Source organism: Pipistrellus kuhlii, unplaced genomic scaffold, assembly GCF_014108245.1.
Source record: "Pipistrellus kuhlii isolate mPipKuh1 unplaced genomic scaffold, mPipKuh1.p scaffold_m20_p_10, whole genome shotgun sequence".
In the NCBI taxonomy this organism is placed as follows: Eukaryota; Metazoa; Chordata; class Mammalia; order Chiroptera; family Vespertilionidae; genus Pipistrellus; species Pipistrellus kuhlii.
In genome coordinates this window covers 28722816-28748060 of record NW_023425405.1, presented here as the reverse complement: position 1 = coordinate 28748060, position 25245 = coordinate 28722816, and the positions used below count along the sequence as shown (strand labels likewise).

At 40.1% G+C, this 25245-nt stretch overlaps 1 protein-coding gene across 1 annotated transcript in view; it reads left to right on the top strand.

Moving 5' to 3' along the window:
• Positions 1-2329: 2329 nt before the first annotated feature.
• HDAC9 (histone deacetylase 9) overlaps positions 2330-25245 on the top strand; it is an 817093-nt gene continuing 794177 nt past the window's right edge. Inside the window, exon 1 of the mRNA XM_036429233.2 lies at positions 2330-2558. The gene's annotated coding sequence lies outside the window, so the exon portion shown is untranslated. The remainder of the gene's footprint in view (positions 2559-25245) is intronic.

Sequence of the window (25245 nt, the reverse complement as noted above, 5' to 3'; positions counted from 1 at the left end):
CAATACAGTGTCATAAATCTAAAACATAGGTTTGAACAGAGGACTGTGGGAGTTGCATCGAGATTTTAAAATAAAGTACAATCTTTTTTCTACTCAACATATTGGAATCTCCAGTAGCACCCAGCAAATACCTTGCTGAAAGTCAGTAAACATTTCGGAGAATGCTGAGGAGGACAGCACCCTTTTGTAAGAAGGACCTGGATGTGGCAGACAGAAGCAGAGGTAAGTGAAGATAAACTACCTCCTAAATGGTGATGGCAAGTTTCAGTTCAAATTCTATCACACCCACCTTTCTTACACAAAGACTGAGTGAGATCTCAGCAATTTGTTCTTTTTTGTACTCCAAGTATACTTCACATGAAAGTTTTTTTTTTTTTTGAGAAACCAGAGGGGAAATTGTCTTTCTTTCAATCAGTAGTAGGCAAAGAGAATTTCTCTCTCTCTCTCTCTCTCTCTCTCTCTCTCTCTCTCTCTCTCTCTCTCTCTCACACACACACACACACAACACACACACACACACACACACACACACACACACAGGACTGGCCACTTGACGATTTCAGAAAAGACTCCATTTTTGGAAAGTATAGGGTGAAAGGTCACTAGATGTTTATATCTGCTTATTCCGTGTTTATAGGCGAATGGGGAGTATCTTCAAAATAGTGTAGTCAACCCCAGATTTGACCACGGAGAACCCATTACTGGGATTTATCAGGCTAAGGAGCACAATCCCTAGTGCAGACCCCACTGTCAAACCAGGTTAGCAGCCCAGCTGCCAACAGCCTCAGGAGCCCGATCTTTTCTATTTCAAGCTGCTGACCACCCAGGAGTGTGAACTCCTGATTAGAGCACAGTGAGGGTTAAATGAGGGTTAAATCTAACCATCGCAGGTCTGCATTCTACAGTGACTGATGAAGTATTTCAAATTAAATTACAGACACTGTAACCTCCTCCATGGTGTCCTAGGCTGTTCTCCAGGTTATCCTTGTTTTAATCTGAACCCTGCCACCAACCGGGTGACCTCCCCTACTTTTCTGTATCCCGGTTCCTTCCTCTGAAAATCAGGGCACTGGGTTAGGTCTCTCTGGTTCTTTCCATCCATATACTTCACGAACCTGCTATGTTATAGCTGAAGTAGATGGAAACATAACTGTGCACGTAGAAACACTAGCTTTCATTCTTTTGAGGGCCAGATCACACACACACACACCATAAATACTAGCTTCTTTGGGGGAAGGGGGGGATGTCAAATGTTAGCATCAGACAAGTATGTTTAGGATTGCACTTTCAGTGTCCTATGCTTTTATAAATGATTTCATAGGTAGGTAGCAGTGATGTTAGTATAGAGTAAGTGATAGCGCGCGCGTGTGTATGTAAGTCACAAAATAAAAATAGTAACCACTGAAGGGGGCCAGCTCGCAGACTCTCCTGGGCCTCCCTTTCTAACGGGGCTGCTGCTTTCATCGCGGAGGGTGCTCTCCTTCCAGCTTTCAAACGCCAATCCCTGTTCCCAGCAGCGGTCACCATGTTTCCTGCCCTTTCCCATTGGATCCTTTATGAAATCCCAAACATAGTCTTTTCTTTTAAAAACCCCTTTCGTGAGTCTTTAAGCTCCAAGCGTAGGTGGGTGCCCTCCAGGCACCGACCCACAAAGCTCCCTTCTCTCAAAACACAAGGCTCTGAGCTGTGTCTTCCCGGCGCCCACCTGAGCGGCGGCCTCCCCAGCCCCGCGGGCGCCGGCGGCCGGTCTGCCCCCGCACGTCCTCGGTCACGGCCGCCGGCGCCCGGGAGCCAGGCCTGGGGAGCGCGCGCCCGCCGCCCGGCCATCACCTGGCGCCTCGTGGGGGCGCGGGTTTCAGAAACCCCAAGTCTCCGGTGCCCCGTCCTCCCCTTCGGAGGAGGCATCGCGGGTGCCGCCCCGAGCTCCCCTCCTCTCCATCCCGCCCGCCCCGGCGCCTCCTTCTGGGCTCCGGCCAGGCGCCCAGGTGTCCCCACCTCCCGCCCCCGCCCGCCGGGCCTGGGGGGAGGGGAGTCCCCAGCGCCCGGGGGGTCCCCAGCGCCCGGCCCGGCTCCCGCCCCGGGTCCAGCCTCGCTCCCCCCGGCCCCGCCCAGCCTCCGCCGCGCGCGCCGGGGCTCTCCGCCCGCCCGGCCTCTCCGTCTCCCTCCCGCCTCCGCCCCGCACCCCCTCCCCACGAGCTGCTATTTTTAGCAAAGCCTCCGCGCGCCGCCACCGGCTCAGCTCGCAGCTCCCAGTTCGCCGCCGCGCGCGGCCGCCTCCGAGCTCCAGCCCCGCGCGTCCCGCACCCGGCGCCGCGCGCACCGACCGGCCCCGCCGCGCTCGCCCCCGGCTCCTCCCCCGGCGCCCGGCGCGGCCGCCCAGTCCCCCGGCGGAGCAGGCACCGTCCCCCGAGTCAACTTTCAGTCCCCCCCTCACCCCTCTCGGCTCCTGCCTTGCCATTCTCTTCTGGAAAGATGGCTGTTTGGAGACCGGGGAGAAGTTAGGGGGTCGCCGCGCGGGGCCAAGGAGGGCGCGACAGTCTCTGCGGGAGCGCGCGGAGGTGAGTGGCACCGCAGCCGGGTCCCGGGCTCGCGCTCGGGGCGGGGGCAGAAGGGGGGTTGGGGGGGACCCTGAGAAGTGAGGGGGCCCAAGCGACCTCTGGATGAGCCTCCGAACCTCCAGTATGGGGTTCCCCAGGTTAACAGCATCCCGGTCCGGACCCCGACGCCGCCTGCCTGGTTTCTCGCAACCCAGAGATGGGGGGCTCCGGGGAAACCGTTATCAGAAGTTCGGTGCCAGGTGCTCTTTGGGGGTAGACCCTGACATTGGCTAGGCAAGTCTAGGCGAGGGGGTCGGTTACATGCATATCCCCCCCGCCCCCCAACACACACACACAAACACCCCAACCCCACCTGGGCCCCGGCCCCCGGTTTCTGCCGGAGCGAGTTACGGGTGGAAAGTTGCACAGCCAACGTGTTGCTGGAGGGGGGCATCCCTTAGCGGGGGGGACTCCTGATGCTCCGTGGTGGGTGACTTCCATTCCAAGACTGTGCATCGGAAAGCTGGGTTTGAGGAAAAGTTGCAGAGCCCGGGGGATGGGAGGTGAAGCCGCGCCTGGGCTCCGGGAAGCAGGGTGCTGAACCCTGAGCTTATTAACGTAAACTGGACAATTAAACGCCGCCTGGCGCAGCGGGGACACGGGGGAGAAGGGAGGGGGCGTTCCCCGCGCCCCGCGGGCTGGGCTGCGGGCGTGGGGCTTTGGTGAAGCCCTCGCCCCCTGTCCGCCGCCAGAGGTGCTGGTGACCCAGGCCTGTGTGTCCCCTGCCGAACCCGCTACTCTCCTGGTCCCAGGCTCAGGGGTTCGGAAGAGGTGGCCTGCGGTGGCGGGGTCCTGGGGATATGGAATTACTGCGAATTCTCTAGTGAATCTGGCTACCCTCTGCTCTCTCATTTCTGGAAGATGGTCGCGTTTGTTTTCCCAACCAGGGAAGGCAGGTGCAATCTTCCTAAAATGAACTTTTGGTTTAGGTAACTATGCCATTTGAAATCTGCGAGACATCTACATATATATCCCATTGTACGTGTTTGGTGTGTGTGTGTGTGTGTGTGTGTGTGTGTGTGTGTACACAGAATGTGGGAGTGGCATCAGAAAGGCTTGAAAAGTTTAACTTCAGCTAGAAAAGAAAGTGAAGGGTTAATTTTCTTTTTTCTCTTCCCAAAGGATATAACAATGCTTATACAAAATACTCTTGGCGTGCTGAGATTTCTCATAAAGGGTAAGATTTAGGAATTACAGGTATTTGGAGTACCATCAATGTTTTCAAACCGTGTAAGCCTTATTGAAATGTAGGAAAAGGGAGTATGTAAACAGAGAAGCAAGAGTAAAGTAATTGAAATTACTTGGAAAGAAAATCATTTGACGTTTGAAAAGGTCTGGATGTTATTTTCTGATGCTTTAGAAATCTTTTTAGTCCTGTAATTAATAACAGCACAGAGAATAAGTTGCAGTTAGTGAAGGAGGACAATTAAAATATCATGTTTGGAAAGGATATCTTTTGAACTGCTCTTTGGTACTTTGAATGTTTATTAAGGAATTATACTGTGACTGAAAATTTGTTGTTTAATATATTTGCTTTTTTACCACAGATAATTAGTTCTCCTTTTCCTTATAAACCTCAGTTCCAGTTTGGACCAATTTAATTACCCAAACACCAAGTCACTGATGTGCCTTCTGGAAAGCATTTGCATTTAAAATGCTTAATAAGGATATTGTCTTTCCAAAAGGACAAATAATTTAGTTGTAAAACTTTCTTGTAATTTATCTTCATCCATTTTGTTTGAATGAGACAGACCTTAGGAAGAGAAGCAGTTTCTTGGAGTCTGTTGTTTTCTGTGCTGGGCGCGGGCCGGGTGTGGGGGTGGGGGGGAGTGAATGTTTTCTTATGTCTCAGTCACAAACAGGTGCATGTAGTGTGGACATCTCGAGTCCTGGCCTTTGTGTCAGGCTGCAGCCCGAGGGAGAGATGCTTTTCCAGCTCTCCTCCTGAATCCATCACCTGCACTACAGAATGGACATGGTTAGATGCACAGAAGATTGTGCAAAAGGAAGCTAAGAGTTTTAAGTACCAGTTTATGATTAGGAGGGAAGGTGTTGTTGTTTTTTAACTTTAGTTTTCTTGTTTCTTTCCCTCTGCAATTGAGCCTATTGGACCAGCCTTTATTATAAAGTAAGACTGAAGACTCTTTGGCTAGAATATTTGGCATATTGCCATCTTCTGTAAATATAATGATGGCCTTCTGAAATGAAAAAGATAATTTTATGCATTTTCACAGACTTTTATGATCAAGTGTTTTGTGAACATTATCATGCCCTATTTTTCCCCCTCACTCCCCCTGTCCCCTCACACACATTTGGGGTATACTTGGAAGATATAGGGTGTCCGAAAAATGTCAGCACACACTTTGAATAATTATAAAGGAAGTGTTTAAAATTTCATTTTAAAAATTGAGCTATCAGCTGTTAAAGTATGTATATATTTGGGGGGTGCACACTCTGTATTTGGGTTTAAGGGTGTTTTTTTATTTTATTTTATTGATTTGAGAGAGAAATATTGATGCAAGAGAGAAACATCAATCAGTTGCCTCCACCATGTGTTGTGACTGGGGATCAAACTCCCAACTAAGTATGTGCCTTGATGTGAGTATGTGCTCCAAATGGGAATTGAACCCACAACCTTTTTGGTGTATGGACGATGTTCCAACCAACTAAGCCACACTGGCTAGGGATAGGATTAAAGTTTTAAATCATAACTGAGCCAACCTACCATATAACCTATTTAATTAACTAGTTTAGATGATGCACATAATTCAGATTTGGATTAATAATTTGCATCTAAGGATTTTTATGGTTATACTGCTGTCATTCTTTTTATTAGAATTATCTCCATTTTGAATTTGCTTAAATATTAAAACATATCACGCACTAATTTACACCCGTTCAGTGGCGAAGGTGTAGGTTATTCTTAAATAGAGATATGGAGAAATAGCTAACAAGGAGAGTCATTTGAGAAACATATGGACATCATAAAATCCTTCTGTATGTAGCATCTGTACCTTCTCATTAGTGAAATATGGTAGTTATGGATATTTTTTGATATTACATCCAAATGTGGCTTTTAATTTTTGCTTCAATGGATTTGTTTGTTTTAAAATGTAAGTTATATTAGTGTTTAAGTTGGCAGGGGTTTTTATTGTTTGAAAACCTTCCCTTTCAATAAGGATATCATAGTACTTAATTTTTATTGTATACATCTGATACATAGAGTTATTTCTTAGCTTATTACTGTTAACTCCCACCTTTTATTTGAGAAACAGATAGGAAGACATATTGTTCTCATTTTTGGAAGGAGGCCGCACAGTACATCCAAGTTCACTAGCTAGAGAACCAGTGTGAGGCTAAGGATAACATCTGTATTTCTTGTATCTAATCACAACAGCAAACTGCTCTGGTGGCTATATTATGACATCTTCAAAAATTTATACATTTCTAGATTTTTAATTTCTTTTTTTTGTTAATCCTCACCTGAGGATATTTTTCCATTGATTTTTAGAGGGAGGGGGAGAGACACAGAAATAAACATCAATGTGAGAGATTGGTTGCCTCCTGCTAGCCCCATCTAGGGCCCTGAGCTAGGGAGGAACCTGCAACCAAGGCACATGCCCTTGACTGTAATAGAATCTGGAACCCTTTGGTCTACAGGCTGACTCTTTATCCACTGTGCTAAACTAGCTAGGGTCATTTCTAGATTTTTAAAGTTCTTAACTTTGTAGACTTGCAGATCAGCTTTTATATCAGTAAATATAGTCATAGGGAAAAAGCCCTTACTGTTGCCTGCTGATGAAGGAGAGTGTGACTCCTCTAAGTGGTGCTGAACCAAACATACACACCTCTGCGGGGTATCCATTGTTTCACATCTCTGCCTGCATTGGCCCCACCTTATCAATTGCATACTGCCCTTTTATTGGCCAACGGATTTGAAGTTTCTTAGCATAATTGTCAAGTTTGAGGGTCATCAAGCTCACGGGTGAGAGAACTCAGAACATGATTTTTAAGAAGAAAGAGTATTGACAGAGGACAGAAATGGACCAACCTCTGTAGAGCAAGCCAGTAAGGATTAGGGACCATATTGTTCTGGGCATCAGGACACCCACCTTCTCTAATTTGCTCTGCTGCTCTGGCTGAACTCATGGTTCATGAATTATCTAGTCATTTCTTGGCCATGTAGACCTGGTATCTAGATAAATCAGAGAGAAAAAAAAGTAAAAAAGGAGAACAATTTGTTGTTTTCTGGAGCAGATACTCTTATGACTTTTTCTTTATCCTCCTAAATTCCTTCTCCTTCAGTTCCCTCCAGAATCTTTCAGGGCAATTGCCCACATAATTTGAAACAACCAAGGTAATAGTCTTCTGAGATTGTATAGTTAAGATTCAAAAGTGGAATATATTATCCAGGACACAGAAGGAAGAATTGTAATTTCATAGACATATTGGGTCGGCAACTAAGTACTTGCGGATTTTTAAAAGAAAATCAAAGACAATTTTTTCATGGAACTAAATAACTTTATTCTGTAATGTATTGCCCATTTTGATCAATGACCTTTTGCCATCTTTCAGGCAGCATCATAATCCCACATTCAAAAAACTTCTGGTTTTTATTAGCAAAAAACTGAATCAGGTACGATTTGACATCATCATCATTATTGAAATTTTTACCATTCAAGGAGTTTTGTAAAGATCGAAACAAAAAGTAATCAGATGGTGCAAGGTCAGGACTATATGGTGGATGTGGCAAAACATCCCAACCAAGCTCCATTAATTTTTGCCGAGTGACCAAAGATGTGTGTGGCCTTGCATTGTCATGATGGAATACAACACCTTTTCGATTTGTCAATTCGGGCCGCTTTTCTTCAACTGCATTGTTTAATTTCATTAGTTGTTCAATGTAGACATCAGAATTGATCGTTCGGTTGGGTGGTAAGAGTTCAAAGTAGACAATTTCTTTGTAATCCCACCAAACTGATAACAAAACCTTCTTTTGATGAATACCAGCTTTTGATGTTGTTTGAGTTGGTTCACCTGACCTGCTCCACGATCTACAAACTACAAAACAGATCAAAAAACTTTTTTTTACTGATTAACAGCTGAATGGCCAACTATCAAATAACAAAATGTGTTTTACATTTGTACTACGTCTGCAAACCTAAAAATTCAACTGAAGCCATATATGTGTGATACCCGCAATTACGTAGTTGCCGACCCAATATATATTCTTATGCAAGCTCTCGTGTATTTGATGAAAATACTTTAAGCATTTTTGAATAAGCAGACAATACAAGAAACTTTCTATTACATTTTTTATACTGTTCTTTTTCATAGGAGTGTATCCAAGTCATTTTAAATATGAAATACTGAAAAAAACTGACTCTTCAAGTGTGGTTTGCTATTTACTATGATTAATTCTGTTTAGAGCCCCAAAGAGAGGAAAACTCCCATTCTGTATATTCTTTGCTGCACCAGAGTATAGCATGATGCTAGTAAGGTTGAGAAGAGTTAAGGTTGCTAGAAATGGTACTTCTTCCTACTTCTGTAGAAGGAGAAGGCTGGACTAGTCTAGTTTGAATGAAATAGTGATGAGTGGAATTTGAAATGCTCATTGAAAGCAGATAAGACTTGGAACACCCAATTATCACTCAAGAAACTTGGTAGTATGCATCATTGAAACTAATGTTAGTTAATTTAAGCATTAAGTAAATGTATTAGAGGATATTGACTCTAATTGTTTTTTATTGTTTGGTAATGTGATCACAGATTGAGCAGCTTGAAACAACACAAGTTTATTATCTCAGTTTCATTGCTCATAAGTCTCCACATGGCTCCACTGAGTCTTCTGCTCAGGGATTTCACCTGATGTTGGTTAGGGATACAGTGTTTTCAGAGACTTAACTGGGGATAGACCTATTGTTAGGAGAATTCATCTCCTTGTGTCTCCATTTCCTTCCTGGCTTTCAATCAGAGACCACCCACACTTTTTAGAGGCTGACTGCTGTTCTTTGTCATGTGACCTCTTCATAGGTACTCTTAACATTTCACCTTACTGTTCAAAGCCAGCCAGGAAGAACCCCTTGTTTCAGTATGATAAGACAAACACCTCTATTCCATTCAAACTAGACTAGTCCATGTTTTTCTCTTTCTTCTGTAACATACAGGAGTAATATGACATCAACCTTGTCATCTAACTTAATCTAATTAAGGAAGTAACATCCATCACCTCTGCCATATTCTGTTAGAAGCAAGTCACACACACACACACACACACACACACACACACACACACACAAACACACACACACACACATAAAAAGGAAAGAAAGAAATAAGTAAAGAAAGAAAGCAAGCAGCCCTAGTGGGTTTAGCTAAGTGGATAGATTTCAGTCAAGGGCCCATACCTTGGTTGCAGCCTCCTCCCCAGCCTGGGCCCTGGTTGGGACTTGTGCAGGAGGCAATCAATCAATGTGTTTCTTTCACATCAATCTTTCTCTCTGTCTTTTCCTCTCTGTTCTACTCTCCCTAAAAATCAGTGGAAAAATACCTTCTGGTGAGCATTAACAAAACAAAAAAGTTAATAGAAGGTCACTTGTTCTACCCAAATTTAAGGTGGGGCGGGGTGGGGTGGGGGGACTATGCAAGGGCTTGACTACTTGGAAGTCACTTAGGACTTGTCCACCATGTTGACTAGCTGATAGAATCTCTTAAATAAGTTAACAGATGTGGCTTAGAAGTTACTCAATCAGAAACAATGCTCTTGATCATTCTAAGAATCAACTTTATGAGACAGCATGGCCATTGCTGTGGCATAACAGCTTCCATAGTGGAAGGTGGGCTCTGTTCCATAAAACAGAAGATTCTCTATATATGATAATAGGGTTCAATTGCTTCTGGCCAAAAAGAATGACAAATGTCCACTGCTGAAGGAAAGGAGAAAAAATGTGAGCAAATGATTGATTAATGAAATATTGACATTTTTTATGAGGATCAGAATGATACCATTTAGAGGTGGGATTACATTGGAGACTAGCTGGAGTCAGGCAACTCCTTAGAAAGAAAATTCTTCTAGGATTTAGAAGAAGAGTGGTAGTGATGCCCTATTTAGGCATGGTGGTGGTAAGAATTGAGTAGAAGCATTTAAAAAGATGAATCACTAGCACATATGTTCGTCTAGGTTTTGACTTAATTAGTTCCCTAATGCATTCCATATGTGAAAGATTTTTAAGGGGCTGGTGCCACCAATTCTCACAGGGAACCAGCACTGTGATGTGGAGGCCCACAGCATGGCCTGCCCTTATTTTACAGGAGGGAACAGAGCCAGAGAACACCTCAGATCTACTGTACACCTGTGGCCCAATGACTGTAGAGGTGTTGTGTAGACATGGGGATCTATTGAGCATGGCTTGTTGCTCCAAGCACTTTGTAGGAATGATTTTTATCAATATTCATCTCATCTTTGGCGACTGAGTTCAAATTTCCTAGGTCTGCCTTCCCTCTTACTCCCCAAGAGAATGGAGACTTTGAAAAGCTAAATTACATGGTAAGGGTCATTCATCTAGGATATGAAATCTAGGTCTGATTTCAAAGCCCTTAGTCTTATAGTACACACTCCATACCCACACGCAGTAAGTTTCCAGGGGAAGAGAATTTTTTTTCTATTGAAGAGAATGGCAGCACTATAATTGCTCTTGGATTCCTTCATTCATCACGAGAGAACTGGACACTGAAAGACGAGGGTTAAAGAGAAGAGGGAGAGTGTGTGCTGTATCATGCCTTCTCTTATTTTCCCAGCAGGAAATACAGACTGTAGATCTCTTCCATGTAAAAGTAAGAACATGGAGTGCTCTGTATTTTTATTTCTACTTATCATCTTGGCTACAATCAAAAGCGCTATGTCTTCAACATGTAGATTTTTCACTATTAAATTCAATCAGAAAACGTTATAATTCTCATTGCCTCTTTGGCCATGGGGTCCTTTCTTTAGCCTTTACAGTTTTTGATCTACTTGAAAAGTCTATTCAGACATTCCTCCTTTTTTCTTCTATTACTTGGTCCCCCTTTCTACTCAGTGGTGCCTCAGTATTCTATTCATAGATATTCTACTCTTTTTTCCCCCCTCTTCTGTTTTATGTACTTAAATCTCTTCTTTAAATGGTCTCGTTCCATTGATCGGAATTGTTGGCCCAGATCTCTTTGCTGCCGTACTGGAACATACAGGCTCAGTGTGGACTCACCTGTATTCTGTGGATTTTACAGAGCTGTACACTATGTCCCAGCACAGTTGAGGAAGACTAAGATTACCCTTGGGGAGTTGAGTCAAAATGTAAACATTTTACAACTGAAAATTCCAAAGCAGGATCCTATCCACCTGTTAGGTCAGACGTACACATATGGACCACTCCACTGTGGCCAGGTTGACAGAGTGTTGGGATGGCCGCATCTGGGCTCAGGTATCTGTCCGTCTCCAGCAGGGTTGTTCTCTCAGAGGGGACTTGTGGACCACCCTCTGCCAGATTAAGCTGGACTACGATAACTTAATTCAGAGCAAGCTATAATTTAGGAATTCTTGAAATACACTTATTTCTTTTTTAAAAAAAATAGATTTTTACTGATTGTAGAGAGGAAAGGAGAGGGGAAGAGAGACAGAAACAAGAATGATGAGAGAGAATCATTGATTGGTTGCTTCCTGCACACCCCACATTGGGGATGTAGCCTGAAGCCCTGGCATGTGCCCTGAAGGGAATCGAACTGTGACCTCCTAGTTCATAGGTCCACACTCAACCGCTGAGCCACGCCAGCTGGGTGGAATAAACATTTATTTGTACAGGTTTTAGATTTTCTAGTTTAGCTTAAGCAAGATTTGGCTCTCAAAGCCCAACCTCCTCAGCATGGCATCCAAATTCTCTCATAGACTGGACTTTGTCTATCTTACTACCTTTGCATTTTTAAACTTTTGCCATTCCCTGCCTTCTGGCTTTAAGGATTTGGGCTCTAAGCTTGGAGCTAGCAAATGGCATAGATTTTTAGATAATAGGAACACCCAGTCTGAAAGAATAAGTGACTATATAAAATAAAGTTAAGTCAAGATGTGTGTGTGCCTGTGTCTACCATGTATGTGTGTTTGGCAGGAAGGGAACAAATAAAAACAGCATTTCAGTTCCTATATCTAGTCATTCTTGGTAACTTTGTGCCACTGATTTTCCTGAGATTATGTTATGTAAGCAATGAACTATGCCCAGATTGAGTTTCTGCCCCTTAAATTGAGAGTACTAAATAGCACGGGTTTCTTTCAGCCTTGCACTCTCTGTACATTTGCTGAACCTGCTGCCTCCAGACCTGGTGGTGGTCTTCTCTCAGCCCTAGCCAGGCGTTTGCTCCTCTGAGGTTTTATTTTGAAAGAGTGTCCATTAGGAGGCTGTGCCTTCTCTGCTCTCCTTTCCCTCCAGGACCGGCTTTTGTTCCTCCTCATTGCAACGCTTCCTCCGATTTCTGCACCTGATCCTGATCTGACAGTTCTCTGAATTCCCACAGTAATTTAGGATTATGATAGTGGTTCATATAGGCTCACAAGTTGAAGTTTCGCATTAATTGATTACCAAAAAAGGCTGCTGTATGATGATAGCCTTTAAAGGAGTTTGCATTTTATTACCCAGAACGGCATCTTCGTACTTCTGAAATACAGTAGTATACTTTATACATGGCATGACTGGCACATGTATTTGTGGTTTTGTCCGATTCCTCTGTAGCCTGGTAGAAAGCCATGCCCTCCCATGCCTGGATGGAAAGGAGGGCGAGAAGGTTTTGCCTCCTAATAAGCTCATTCTTCAAATAAAACACCATTGGAAAAGTGGTCTGATTTTTAGCTAAGACTACTACTCCATACGGTGTGAACCTAAGTTATTCTTATTACACATTTTACTTAAGCATGTCGGAACATAAAATAAATACAGATGGTTTCACTTGTAGATTTCACAAATTATAAAACCCAAACCAACGAACAAATACTAAATAGGAACAATGGAAATGATGAAATTAAAATTAGGTGGCAAGTGATATTCTGCTGAAATTATATGGCCCGTGTAGGGTTTAAGAGTATAAAGATGTATCTTCAGATCCTGTTCTTATTTAATCTGTTTGTACATTTTATATTAATAGAATTGCAGAAAGAATCCTTTAAAAAGTATCTTTTTAAAAGATTTCAAGTCTTTGCTGGTTCAGGTTAGTCAGACTTCATGTGTGACCAGAACTCTACCAGTAAATGATCTCTGAATGTCAGTTTTAGTGAGATATCACCTGAGTACTCTGTAACTTCATTTTGCTCTCTTAAAGATGCGATTAGCACTGTGAAGTTATCGAATTGTGAGCCACGTGTCTTAGCAGTCTCCAAAGAATGCAGGAATGAAGAACAGATTGTGTAGAGACTACACGGAGATGGGATGCTTGCGGCATCTTCCAATCATGATGATTTCAACCATAGAATGCAGGTGTTTTAGATGCCTTTGCTATTATGTGTCCTATAATGACTCAATTCATTGTCACCGCTTTTCTAATCATTATTTATTTAGTAAATTGTATGTTATTTGGCCTTCACCTAGTGCATGATTGAGAACACCCACAGCAAATGCCACATGAAAATGTGGTAGCCATGTTTAGTTTTAAAATGATTATTCAGAAAATAACTAGGATATATTTAGGTTTATTTTAATTTTTTAGATTATCATCTCAGTGTAAACCTAAAGTGAAATAAAAGTCCACATCAAACTCCTGGCTCTCTGTTTGAAGTGCATCCTTGCAAATATTAATTGCTACTTAACATATTTTATTTCATATCCAACTCTGTGTAATATGTCATTAACTAGGCATGTGAGCCCTCTAAAGGGCGAGAGACCTTTACTATTTTTTATTTTTTCCCCTCAGCAGTAAGTGCATTTCAGATAGCTGCTGTCCAACAAGCATTTGCTGGTTGACCAGTTGTTTATATGTCGTTCTTTCCTTACTGCCCTGTGAGCTCCTTGAGGACAGAGACCGTTTTGTTTTTTTGTGAACTCCAAATGCCTAGCATAGCAACTCTTCCATGAGAAATGTTCAATAAATGTTCTGAAAGGGAAAAAATGCATAAATTATGAGCTCTGTGTCTGTGTGTGGGCATGGGTGTGTGTGTCTTCTTTCCTGCCTCCTCTTTCATATATAAGGGACTTCTAACAGTTGTACAGATCACTGCTGTCCTGTGGAGTCTTCTTTCGTGATGCAAATATTCTATCTCTGTCTTCTCCAGTACCATAGTCACTAGCACATGTGACCTTCGAGTGCATGTAGCGTAGTCAGACCAAGGGCCTGCATTAAATTTTAATTATAAAAGTGTCATGTGGCCAGAAGGTAGCCCAGATTCACATACAATGCCTCTATTCTCAAACTTATTTGCCTACATCTCCCAACATTACTACATTTTTAAAATTATAATTGTATTTTTTTGTTACAATATTATAATTGTATGTAGTTATTGTTATTGGATGGTAAAAGTGAGTTATGTCATGTTATCCATAGAGCAATATATTCCATCAAATTGATTCCATTCTTCTCCCAAATGACCAACAATATTGCATACCATGTCTTCACTCATCCACCATCTGATATTTAAAATAATTTCCTTGTTATTCTACAGGTTTGACACTGACCACTTTACCAGATAAGTTTCACATACATTTTAAAAAATATCTTGGGTTTACTTATGTTTCTTATTCTCACTGTTTTAATATTTTAATATTTTCTCTAAATATGCATTTAAACTTGCATTAACTATGTGGTCACCGTCATCACATCATAATCTAAAATGGTGTTTATGCTCTGCTAGCATGTATTTGATGCACAAATGTCTGCTGATATTGTGAACAGATTTCAAATTTACTATATTCTTAAAAATGCGTTTGAATATTCCTTCTCTTCAATTCATTTCTTTGCTTTTCTTGTCCTTTTACCCTTTTTGGTACGGAAAAGGAATGAAGAATAATCATATGAATTTAAATATAACCTAATCCTCATCTAAGATGTAATCCCGCTAAAACAAGTTTCACAGCTGGTGTCAAAATGTGTGAAATCAATACAACAGGATTTTCCATTTAGAAAGGCAAGAATTGCATCCTATAAGTGGCCAAGTCTTTTGTGCAACTTGTAGCACTTTCAGAATAAGACTTAGATTAATATACATCAGACATTTATTAAGTCACAGCATTGGGTATATTCACATAGTGTCTCATTTCTTTCAGGAATGCTGAATCCAGTAGTATGTAATGGTTATAGAGAGTAAATATTCAAATAAATTAAAATAAGCTCTGCTGACAAGCAGAAACACTTAACCATTTACCATTCATTCACTGTTGCTGAAGATTTAGTAGTTGTCTTAAATGGCAGGATTTGAAAGCACGGGCTTCAGCATGGAGACTTGCCCTTTGTTCATTCTTTTAGTCTAGTGCAATAGTTCCCAATCTTCAGCATGCATCTGAATTTCTCCAGAGGGCTAACACAAAAAAGACTTTAAACTACTTTATGGCTGAGTTAACTCCTTTTTCAAGGCGGTTTTGTATACACTAGGTTTTCAACTTGGAACCTACTTTTTTCTCACTACCTAAAAGATGCAACTCAGCTCCTCAGTATTTCCTTATTTACACTTTAATTCCAGCACAGGGCTATTCACTGTAGATATGCTATCTATCTATCTATCTATCTATCTATCTATCTATCTATCTACAATATTATTGTTTAATCTTTATTGTTGAAATTATTACAGATGTCCCTCCCCATTGTCCCCCTCCACTTGATTCTAGCTCCACCCTACACTTTGGCTACCCTATTGTCTGTGTCCATAGATACGTATGCATATAAGATCTTCATTTAACCTCTTCCTGCCTCATCACCCCCTTCCCTTTGAGAATCTTTCAGGCTGTTCCATTTCCATGCGTCTGATTCTATTTTATTTATGCTGCCCCAGAGATCCTGCCCTGATGCCAGACAATCCAGTTCCTCCTCCTATGTTTCTGTGTCCACCAAAGGTTCACCCTGGTGCTGGAGCTCAGAAGAAGTGCTGCCTTGTAAGTTCAGTTTGTGGTGCTATTTAAGAGGAACAGCTGGGTCTCCAACAGCCACTGTGTCACTGAGCCCCAATCTGCACTAGTTTTTATAGCCCATAGTTCTTACTTCCCGAAGGGACTTTTGGGGCTGGGGGTCTGGTGTGGGGTTTGGACCCATGTTCCTCCAGGTGGCCTCTGCAGATATGATCTCCCTCTGTGCCTCCACACCTTCTACCAGTCTCAGTGTGCTTTCTTCTTTAATTCTCTAGTTGTAGGACTTCCATTCAGCCAGCTTTCTGGCAGTGCTTGATGATGGTGGTTCTGTATTTTAGTTGTAATTTTTATGTGGTTGTGGGAGGTGACAAGTACAGGCGTTTACCTACGCCGCCATCTGTAGATATGCTTTTTAATAGATTACACAAAATAAGAGAAAAACTCAGTAGCAATATATGGAATTTTGCACTCGTGAATAAGCTTTGGTCTCACAATTGATTTAATCTGATGATGAAGGGCTAGTACCATTTTTATATCTTCTTTTAACTTCCCCAAGAAACATTCCCAAAAAATCCTTAATGTTTATATTATGCATTATGTTCATTTTAGGCAGGTTGGGGGAGCAAAGGGGGGAACTTTCTTTTGTGACTTTTGCTATAAATATATTTTAAAATCTCCTTCTTATTTGTTTGACCCAATTTTTTTTTTTAATATATTTTTATTGATTTTGTACAGAGAGGAAGGGAGAGAGATAGAGAGTTAGAAACATCGATGAGAGAGAGTCATCGATCAGCTGCCTCTTGCACACCCCCTACTGGGATATGCCCACAACCAAGGTACATGCCCTTGACCGTAATCGAACCCGGGACCTTTCAGTCCCCAAGCCGACGCTCTATCCATTGAGCCAAACCGGTTTGACCCAATTTTTAAAAGTTACCTACATTAGCCCTAATAGGTTTGCCTAGTGGATAAAGCATTGGCTCAAGGAATGAAGATTCCTGGGTTCTATTCCAGTCAAGGGCACATGCCCCTGTTAGATGCTCGATCCCCAGTGTGAGGCATGCAGGAGGCAATTCATTGATGATTCTCTCTCATCATTGAGGTTTCTGCCTCTGTTTCCCTCTCCCTTCCTCTCTGAAATCATTAAAAATATATTAAAAAATAAAAATAAAACTATTTAAAAAAAGGTTACCTACATCAAATAAATTTCTGATGAGTTTAGTATTAATTTATGTACGGTTTGTGATTATGTTGCCATCTCCCATATATTTTTAAAATGTTCTGTCATTTTGCCATATGTACATACTAGAGGCCCAGTGCATGAAATTTGTGCACAGGGGCTGGGGGTGGTGTGTGTGTGTGCCCCTCAACCCAGCCTGCACCTTCTCCAATCTGACATCCCTCTCACAATCCAAGACTTATGGATCCCAACTGCTCACCTGCCTGGCTTCCTGATTGCCCCTAACTGCTTTTGTCTGCCAGCCTGATCACCTCCTAACCACTCCCCTACCAGCCTGATTAATGTCTAGATTAGGGGTGTCGAACTCAATCAGAGAAGGGGCCAAAATCTAAAATCCAGCCTAAATCGCGGGCCGAATGGTTTACTGAACAGTCATAAACTGTCATTGTGATGGAAACGCAGCGGAGTGCAGTGATGACAGCGCGGTGCGGGCCACATTGCAAGGCCTGGCGGGATGGATTTGGCCCGCGGGCCTTGTGTTTGACACATGTGGTCTAGATGCTTATGTAGGTGGGGGTGAAAATGCATTATGTCGCTGTAGGAAATGATCTCTGCCATAACCCGAAGACCTATGTATAGTGAAATAATAGTTAGTTTTATCTATAAAGTTCAGCAAAAGCCATTGCCAAACCTTGTGAACTAACTTATTTGCTAAGAAGAACATTCTTTTGAAGTCACTTACCACTTTTCCCCAATGAAAACATATTTAATAAATTCAACTTGTTATATTTTTGAAAGCATAATGCTAAGACTGTGCAAGCCAAATGGGAAATTGTAGGCCAAATGGAATGGGATTTCAGAATAATAGTTACAGTTTTAATTCCTCTAGAATAACAAATCTGAAATATTCTTGTGTGAATTTATAATTTTCAAGTAACTATTGAAAACACATTAAAACTTATTTCATACTCTCTTATGGTTTTCTTACACATATTTTATAACCCTCACATTACATTATTGTTTTTGCATTAATAGCAAATTACATTTTAAAGAGATATTTATAATAAAAACAAATCTTTTGTATTTATAGTAGTCCCCCCTTATCTGTGGGGCTACATTCTAAGACCCCTAGTGGATGCTTGAAACTAAAGATGGTATCAAGCTCTATGTATATTATGTATTTCTATACATACATACTTATAAAGTTTAATTTATAAATTAAAAACAACGAGAGATTAATAACAATTAATAAATCATTATTATAACATTACACTGTAATAAAAGTTATATGAACATGGTCTCTCTCCTAAAATATATTTTATTGTACTCACCTTTCTGATGATGATGTGAGATAGTAAAGTACTTTATTAAGTTAAGAACTTTCACCTTTTCATTAAAAGCAGTGGTTTTCAATCAGTGTGCCACAAGAATTTTTAAAACATCCTCTTTTCCCTTAGATTGTCAAATAAAATAAAATGACAACATCCAACACAACAATAGCCAACTAGTGTAAATGAATAAAAATTAGACCTATTTTTTTGTCAGGTTGGCCAAAAATATATAAATATTTTGATGTGCTGCAGAATTTTAGTAATTAGTTTATGTGTGCCATGAGATGAAGAAGGTTGAAAATCACTGATTTAAAGGAAGTACTTTATGGCTTTCTGTTGTCATATCTGAATTGCCAACATCACTATTGATACATTTGATCTTTGGGGCCACTATTAAGTAAAATAAGGGATACTAGAACACAAGCACTGTAATACTTCAATAGTCCAAATGATCAAGATGGCTACTAAGTGGTTAATGGGTGGTTTGTGTAAACAGTGTGGATACACTGGACAAAAGGATGAAGTCATGTTCCAGGCTGGAAGGAACATGATGGATCAAGGTCTCATCACACTATCCAGAACAACCTATAATTTTAAAATGTATGAATTATTTATTTCTGGAATTTTTCATTTAATATTTTTGGAGTATGGTGTACCATGGGTAACTGAAACCATGGAAAGTGAAGCTATGGATGAGGACGGCACTGCTGTAGTCATGTAGCTCCCATTTTTCACTGCTTTTCATTCCTTCATTACCTCTCATGCAATTTCTATCTGGTATCACCTTTCTTCTACCTGAAGTGTTTCCTTTAATATTTCTTGTAGCATAGGCCTGCTGGTGTTGAACCCTTTCTGCTTTTATATATTTGAAAACATCTTTATTTTACCACCAATTTATAATATTTTTGTTGAGCATAGAACTCCAGATTGACAGTTTTTTTTTCTTTTAATACTATAAAGGTGTTGTTTGACTTTTCTGACTTGCATTGTTATTTTATGAGAACTTTACTGTCATTTTTATTTTTGTTCTTCATTGTATATAATGTATCGATAGAGATCTTCCCCTTTTCAGTGGTTTTGAGCGATTTAATTATGATGTGTTTTGGTATAGCAATCTTCATTTTTTTGTACTTTGGATTTACTGCACTTCTTGGACCTGTGTGGGCTTATAATTTCCATTACATTTGAAAAAAAAATTATCCACTGTTTCTTCAAATTATTTTGGTTTTCCTCCTCTTCCTTCTTTCTTCTATGGTTTCCAATCATTTGTATATTAATCTTAGGGTCACTGATGGTCTGGTTATTTATGTTTTTATTCTTTTTTTTCTCTATGTGTTTCTTTTTTAATATTTCTACTGTTGTGTCAAAATCATTACCAGCCATCGCATTTAGTGTGTTTTTCATCTCATATAGTATTATATTGTTTTATTAATAGTTTTCATCTCTTGTAGTTTAATTTGGGTGTTTTAAAATCTCCCATGTCTCTATTGAACTTTTTAAAATATATGGAATAGATTGATAATAACTTTTAATAAACTTGTCTGAAAATTCTAATATTTATTTTAATTTAGTCAATTTCATTTGTTTAATTTTCCTCCTTCTTATGTGCTATATTTTAATACTTCTTTGTGTACCTGGTAATTTTTAAAGGATGCCAGACATTGTAAATTTTACCATGTAAAATATTGGATATTTTTATATCCCTATAAATCTTTTTGATAATTTTTTAATGGGATGTAAGTCAGATAGTAGGAAGCAGTTTGATACTTTCAGGTCATATTTTAAAAATAAATTTCTGAGTCCTGTACCCCAAACCCTATGAATTCTAAGTTTTCTGGTTTGGCTCATGGATACAGGCACAACTCTCAGTTCTTCGTGAGTGCAAGGTACTATTCCCTCTAATTTTTTCAGGTGTCTCCTTCGCTGGCCATGCGTTGGTTCCTCATATATGTGTGCTGAATACCTGAGGGGTGTTTATTAGATCTATGGGGATCTTTCTTGTTTAGCCCTCCTCCCTCTGGTACTCTGTCCTGAGATTTCTAGGTGCTCTGCTCTCCCTGTTTTTTTCCTTTTGCAATTCCAGGATTGGGTTGGGCTCTGCCTCAGTTTTCTTTTCCAGTGCCAAGGTCTAGAACCTGGGACAGTCTTAGGCCTCAAATAATCAGTTTCCTATTTTGTAAGGTTGATTTATGTTTCCTGTTTCTTCAGAATCATTGCCTGATGTACAGTGTCTTATAAATGGTGGTTCATGAATTTTATAGAATTTATTTTTTTTCAGGAAGATGGACAATTCCCATCCCTGTTACTCTATCTTGATTAGAAGTGGGTGTTCACTCATTTTTTTCTCTTCCATGTAAAATCTTGGTCAATATGATTTTTGAAAATATTTAGGTTTTTAATACTCAATGTAATGCAATTCATTATGACAGTCTTTTTTATTTTTCATTAGTTTCCAAACTGTCTATAATGAATACTTTCCACTGTAAATATATGTATTTTCAAAAATTAAGTTTTAGTTATACTCAGCCAGATCTTATAATATGCTTGATGATTTTAATCATGATCCTAGCAATTCAAAAGAATTTTTAAAGCAAGCCAGTCATAAATCAAGAAGTTAAATTGGTTAAACATAATAACTTCCATACTTTTAAGTGGATAAAAGACATTACTATAGTGAAGTACTGTGCTCCTATTAGCTGTATTTTAGAAGGATTGAAGTCTAGTAACTTTAAAATAATACACTTTTGAATTTGTAGGTGCAAATGATCACAAAACAGCTATTAAATGTATCACTCTTTTAAATTGTATTTTATGGAGCTCCTTTTATGTTTAGGGCATTCTATAGTTCATGGGTAGACCTTTAGAATGTTTATATTTCAAACAGTAGTGAACTATTTTAATTTTAGTTTCTCTAATATTTGAATGATAAATAATAGTACTGTGAGCTATTAATAATATGAAAATAAAGTGTCAAAATTCAGGAGCACATGTTGCCATACTGTGTATATCATGTTGCCTCAAGAGCTTTCTGGCCGTAAGGGCACAATTGACTGTTACTTTAAAAGAATCCTTGAGGTGATATAGTTTCATATGCCATAGGGATATGTCAGTGATTTCTAAATTTTATTTTATAATTTGAGTTTTTAATGCAGTCTTTTGAAATCTAGTTGTTAAGCATGGCAAGAAGACTAGCGTTGCTTTAGAATTCTTAGGGAAATAATTTTGTAAGAACAAATTAAAATTAACTTTAACTTTCTTCAGCTCTGTCATAAATATCAGCATGCTGAAGCCAAAATTGCAGCGATATTACATTGCTATGTTTCCAATATTTAAGCATATATAAAGATTAGGCCAGATTTATACTCTCTTGTAAAATTGAACCAAAATATAAATTATTTGTAGAATGTTAAGACAGAATCTTAAGAACTTGAATACCACTCTGTGGTGGAAGCTGCTAGCTGTTTCCCGATACCTCTTTTCTCCATCATCCTTAGACCTAGATCCCCTGAAATTTCATTGGAGACAGACCCCAACAGAATACAGATGCCATTTCTCAGCCTCCCTTGCAGCTAGGTATTATGCCATGTGACAAAGTTCTGGCCACAGGATGTAAGCAGAAGTAATTGTGCAATTTCCCAGTGGGGCACTAGGGACGGGATGGTGTGGATATGGAGATTTACTCTCTGAGACCTTGCTAAAGAGGCCAGCACTCTAAGGATGGTGGGGCAACAAGATATTTTAAAAAGCAGCTTGAGGTTTTATGTGACCAAGTAAGAAACTTCTATCTTGTCTAAGCCACTGTTATTTTGGGCCTCTGTCACACAGGGAAGCTACATATTCTGTTCCCACATTTTTTTTGTTTGTTTATTAAATGTTAGTAGTTGGTTTTTATAACTGCAAACTTGAAAGGACCAAGTGATCATGCATTATAGATATCTAAACTTCTCTAAAGGACCTTTTTTTTTTTTTAAATGGGCTAGTTCATTACTATCGCTGAAGAAAACAATACAGTTAATGCCGTTTGACCTCACTCTGAGAAATTTAAAGATTTGAGGCACAGAATCCTTATGCTGACTTTTGAAGAAACCAAAGTTTAAGAAAAGAGAGGAAGCTAAATTATTCACCTTTCTACCTTTCGTCTAGTCACCAATTATTGTTTCCATTCCCCCAAATTTCATAGTTGTCAAATCCCAAAGTCTACTTTCAGTTCCCAGTGCAAAGTGGTTCCCTGTGCCATTTTACACCATTTATTGTTTCCCCTTCTGGAAACTGTTATCCTGAGCCTTTGGGATGGCACGCCCTTGCAGTTTCATCCTCTGTCTCTGTTCGCTCTATAGTCTCCTCATGGAATCTTCTTTCATCTGTCTCTTCTTTGTGGGTATACTCTGATTCTTGGCTCTCTGCTTCTTTCCCTTTGTACTAGGGAGATCACAATTTGACCGGTTGCAGGTATGTTTTGCTGGTATTACACATAGTAGTTTAAAGTAATACTGTATTAATTGGCAATATTTAAAAATCAGGATATTTAACATGCAATTCAGAATTGGGCTTTTCCTGACCTAGGAGAAGACTTGACAACATCCCACCTACATTCCCAAAGCAGTAGGTGGTTGGAGCTGAGTTACTGCTACTCCCTCGAGAAAGCACCTATGTTCTTTCTTATAGTCCCCACCACTCTCTATTGCTTGCATCTTGTTTATTTATTTTTATTACTTGCTTGATCATTTAGACATTTAAGTTTATGATACCCATATTCTTGGGTAATTTAAGTTTTAATTATCTTTTCTAAAAGTGATTTTCTTTTTCTTATTCTTTCTTTTCATTTCTAGTTCCTCTTTCCCATCCCTTACTACTACTGCTGCTACTACTACTACTGCCATCCTAATTATTGTCTATTATAGCTTGCTTGACTAGAATCTTAGTTGTTTTATGCCTCTTATATTACCCAAATCCTCTGTTATCCTCTAAACTTCTAGAATGATGTTTCTAAAATTCACATTTCCATATGACTCTATCCAGTCTCAAGACTTTGAGTGGCTCACCTGCCATATAACTGACTTCAGATTCCTTAGCATTGGTTTCAATGTCAAATGACGCAGCAGCTGCTTTGGAAAAAACAGTTTGGCAGTTATTCAAAAATTTAAATATAGAGTTATCATATTACCTGGCAATTCCACTCTTAGGTATATTCCCAAAGGAATTGAAAATATAATTTGTACCTGAATGTTCATAGCCACTTATAAATGCTCCAAACTAGAAACATCAGAAATGACCACCCACTGATGAATAAATAAAACATGATATATTCACACAGTGGAAGGTTACTAGGCCATGAAAAAGCATGAAGTACTGATTCATCTACAACAGGGGTGGGAAATATCTGGCCTGAAGGTCATGTAAGGCCTGAGAAATCATTTGGTCTGGCCCTGCCAAGGTATTACAGGTGAGTTAATTAAATGTTTGACCAAATATAGAAGGTTGATTTTTAAGTTAATAAGTTTGAATGGCCTGCAAATGATGTTCTAAATATCTAAATGGCCCTTGGCAGAAAAAAAGTTCCCCACCCCTGCTCTATAATGTGGATGCACCTTGAAAACTTTATGCTAGGTAAAAGAAACCTTACCTGGAAGGTCATATACAGTATAATTTCATTATATGAAATTACCAGTTAGAAAACTAGAATAGTGGTTGCTAGGGGATGTGCAGGGGGTAGGGGGTGGGGAAGGGATGGGGATGGGATGTGATTGCTAAAGGATATGGGTTTCTTTTATGGGGTAATAAAAATTTTCTGGAATTAGTTAAGGCTGGTGTTTGCACAACTATGTGAATATGCTAAAAATGTCATTGAATCATATAGTTTAAAAGAGTGGATTATATATTTAAAAAAACCAACCCAAATCAGAGAATAAAACAGATATGACTTTTACTGGTTTCTCATGCTACTTCAGTCTTCCCACCGCCCCTCTCTCTGTGGTGGTGTACTGACCTCCTACCTGCTCCCAGAGTTCCATGCCATTGTTCACCATTACCTGTTTACACATTCCTGCTGCGAGAATCCTACCTGCCCCCTCACTATGACCTAGTGCAGTGTTTCCCAAAGTGTGGTACGCGTACCCCCAGGGATACAGGAAGAGTTTGGTTGGGCTACGCATTGCACCGGAGTTTGGTGGGGATATGCACTGCACCGTGCTTAGCTGCGCCTAATTCTACGTTCTCATGAGTACGAGAGGTACTCCGTGTTACAAAAATTATAGAAGGGGTACACATATGTCAAAAGTTTGGGAAACACTGACCTAGAGAATTCCTGATTTCCCTTCAAGTTTTAGCTCAGATCTCAACTCCATTGGAGTTTTTAGTTCACTTAAGATTGGGATTAGGTAGATTCCCCAGAACCAAACAAGAACACCTTACAAAATAAAGAGACTCCCTTTGATGTGCTTATCCAAATTTTGTAATCAGAAAATATAAAAAGGAAGTCTTTATTTTAGTGTAAATGTGAGTGTTCATGAGTTTTTAATTTTAATTTTAAATAAAACAGGGTAGGCTTAGTGTGGAGAATCATTTTAAAGCAGACATCATGTCAGAATCTTAATCCAGTGTTGCTTCCTCCACCTCCCTCTCCCATCCTGTGAAAGTCAGGAGAAACTTTTTTGTGACTCCCCAAACACCCTGGACACCCCTGACCACCCTGAACAGTAATATCTGTTTTACCTTTTTAGGTCTCCCATCTAGATTGGGGACTTTTAGGGAACAGCTCTTGTGTCTTTTGTTTATCTGTACAAGTTAATCCTAGTATATTTCCATGGAAAGTGTTTGGCGAATTTTGAATAAATCAGTGGGCAATATCAGTGACATCAAATGCAGTCATACGGGAGAAATAGCTTTCATTTGCTTTATGGAAGGTCAGAGAACCGAGGATTGTTTTTAAAAAGCTGTGTAATTTTAGATAACTTCATTAAAATACAGCCTGGCCCTGGACAGTGTTCCTCACTGGTTAGAGCATTGGCCCCCGGATGGAAGGGTCTCAGGCTCGATTCCTAGTCAAGGACACATATTTGGGTTGCAGGTTTGAT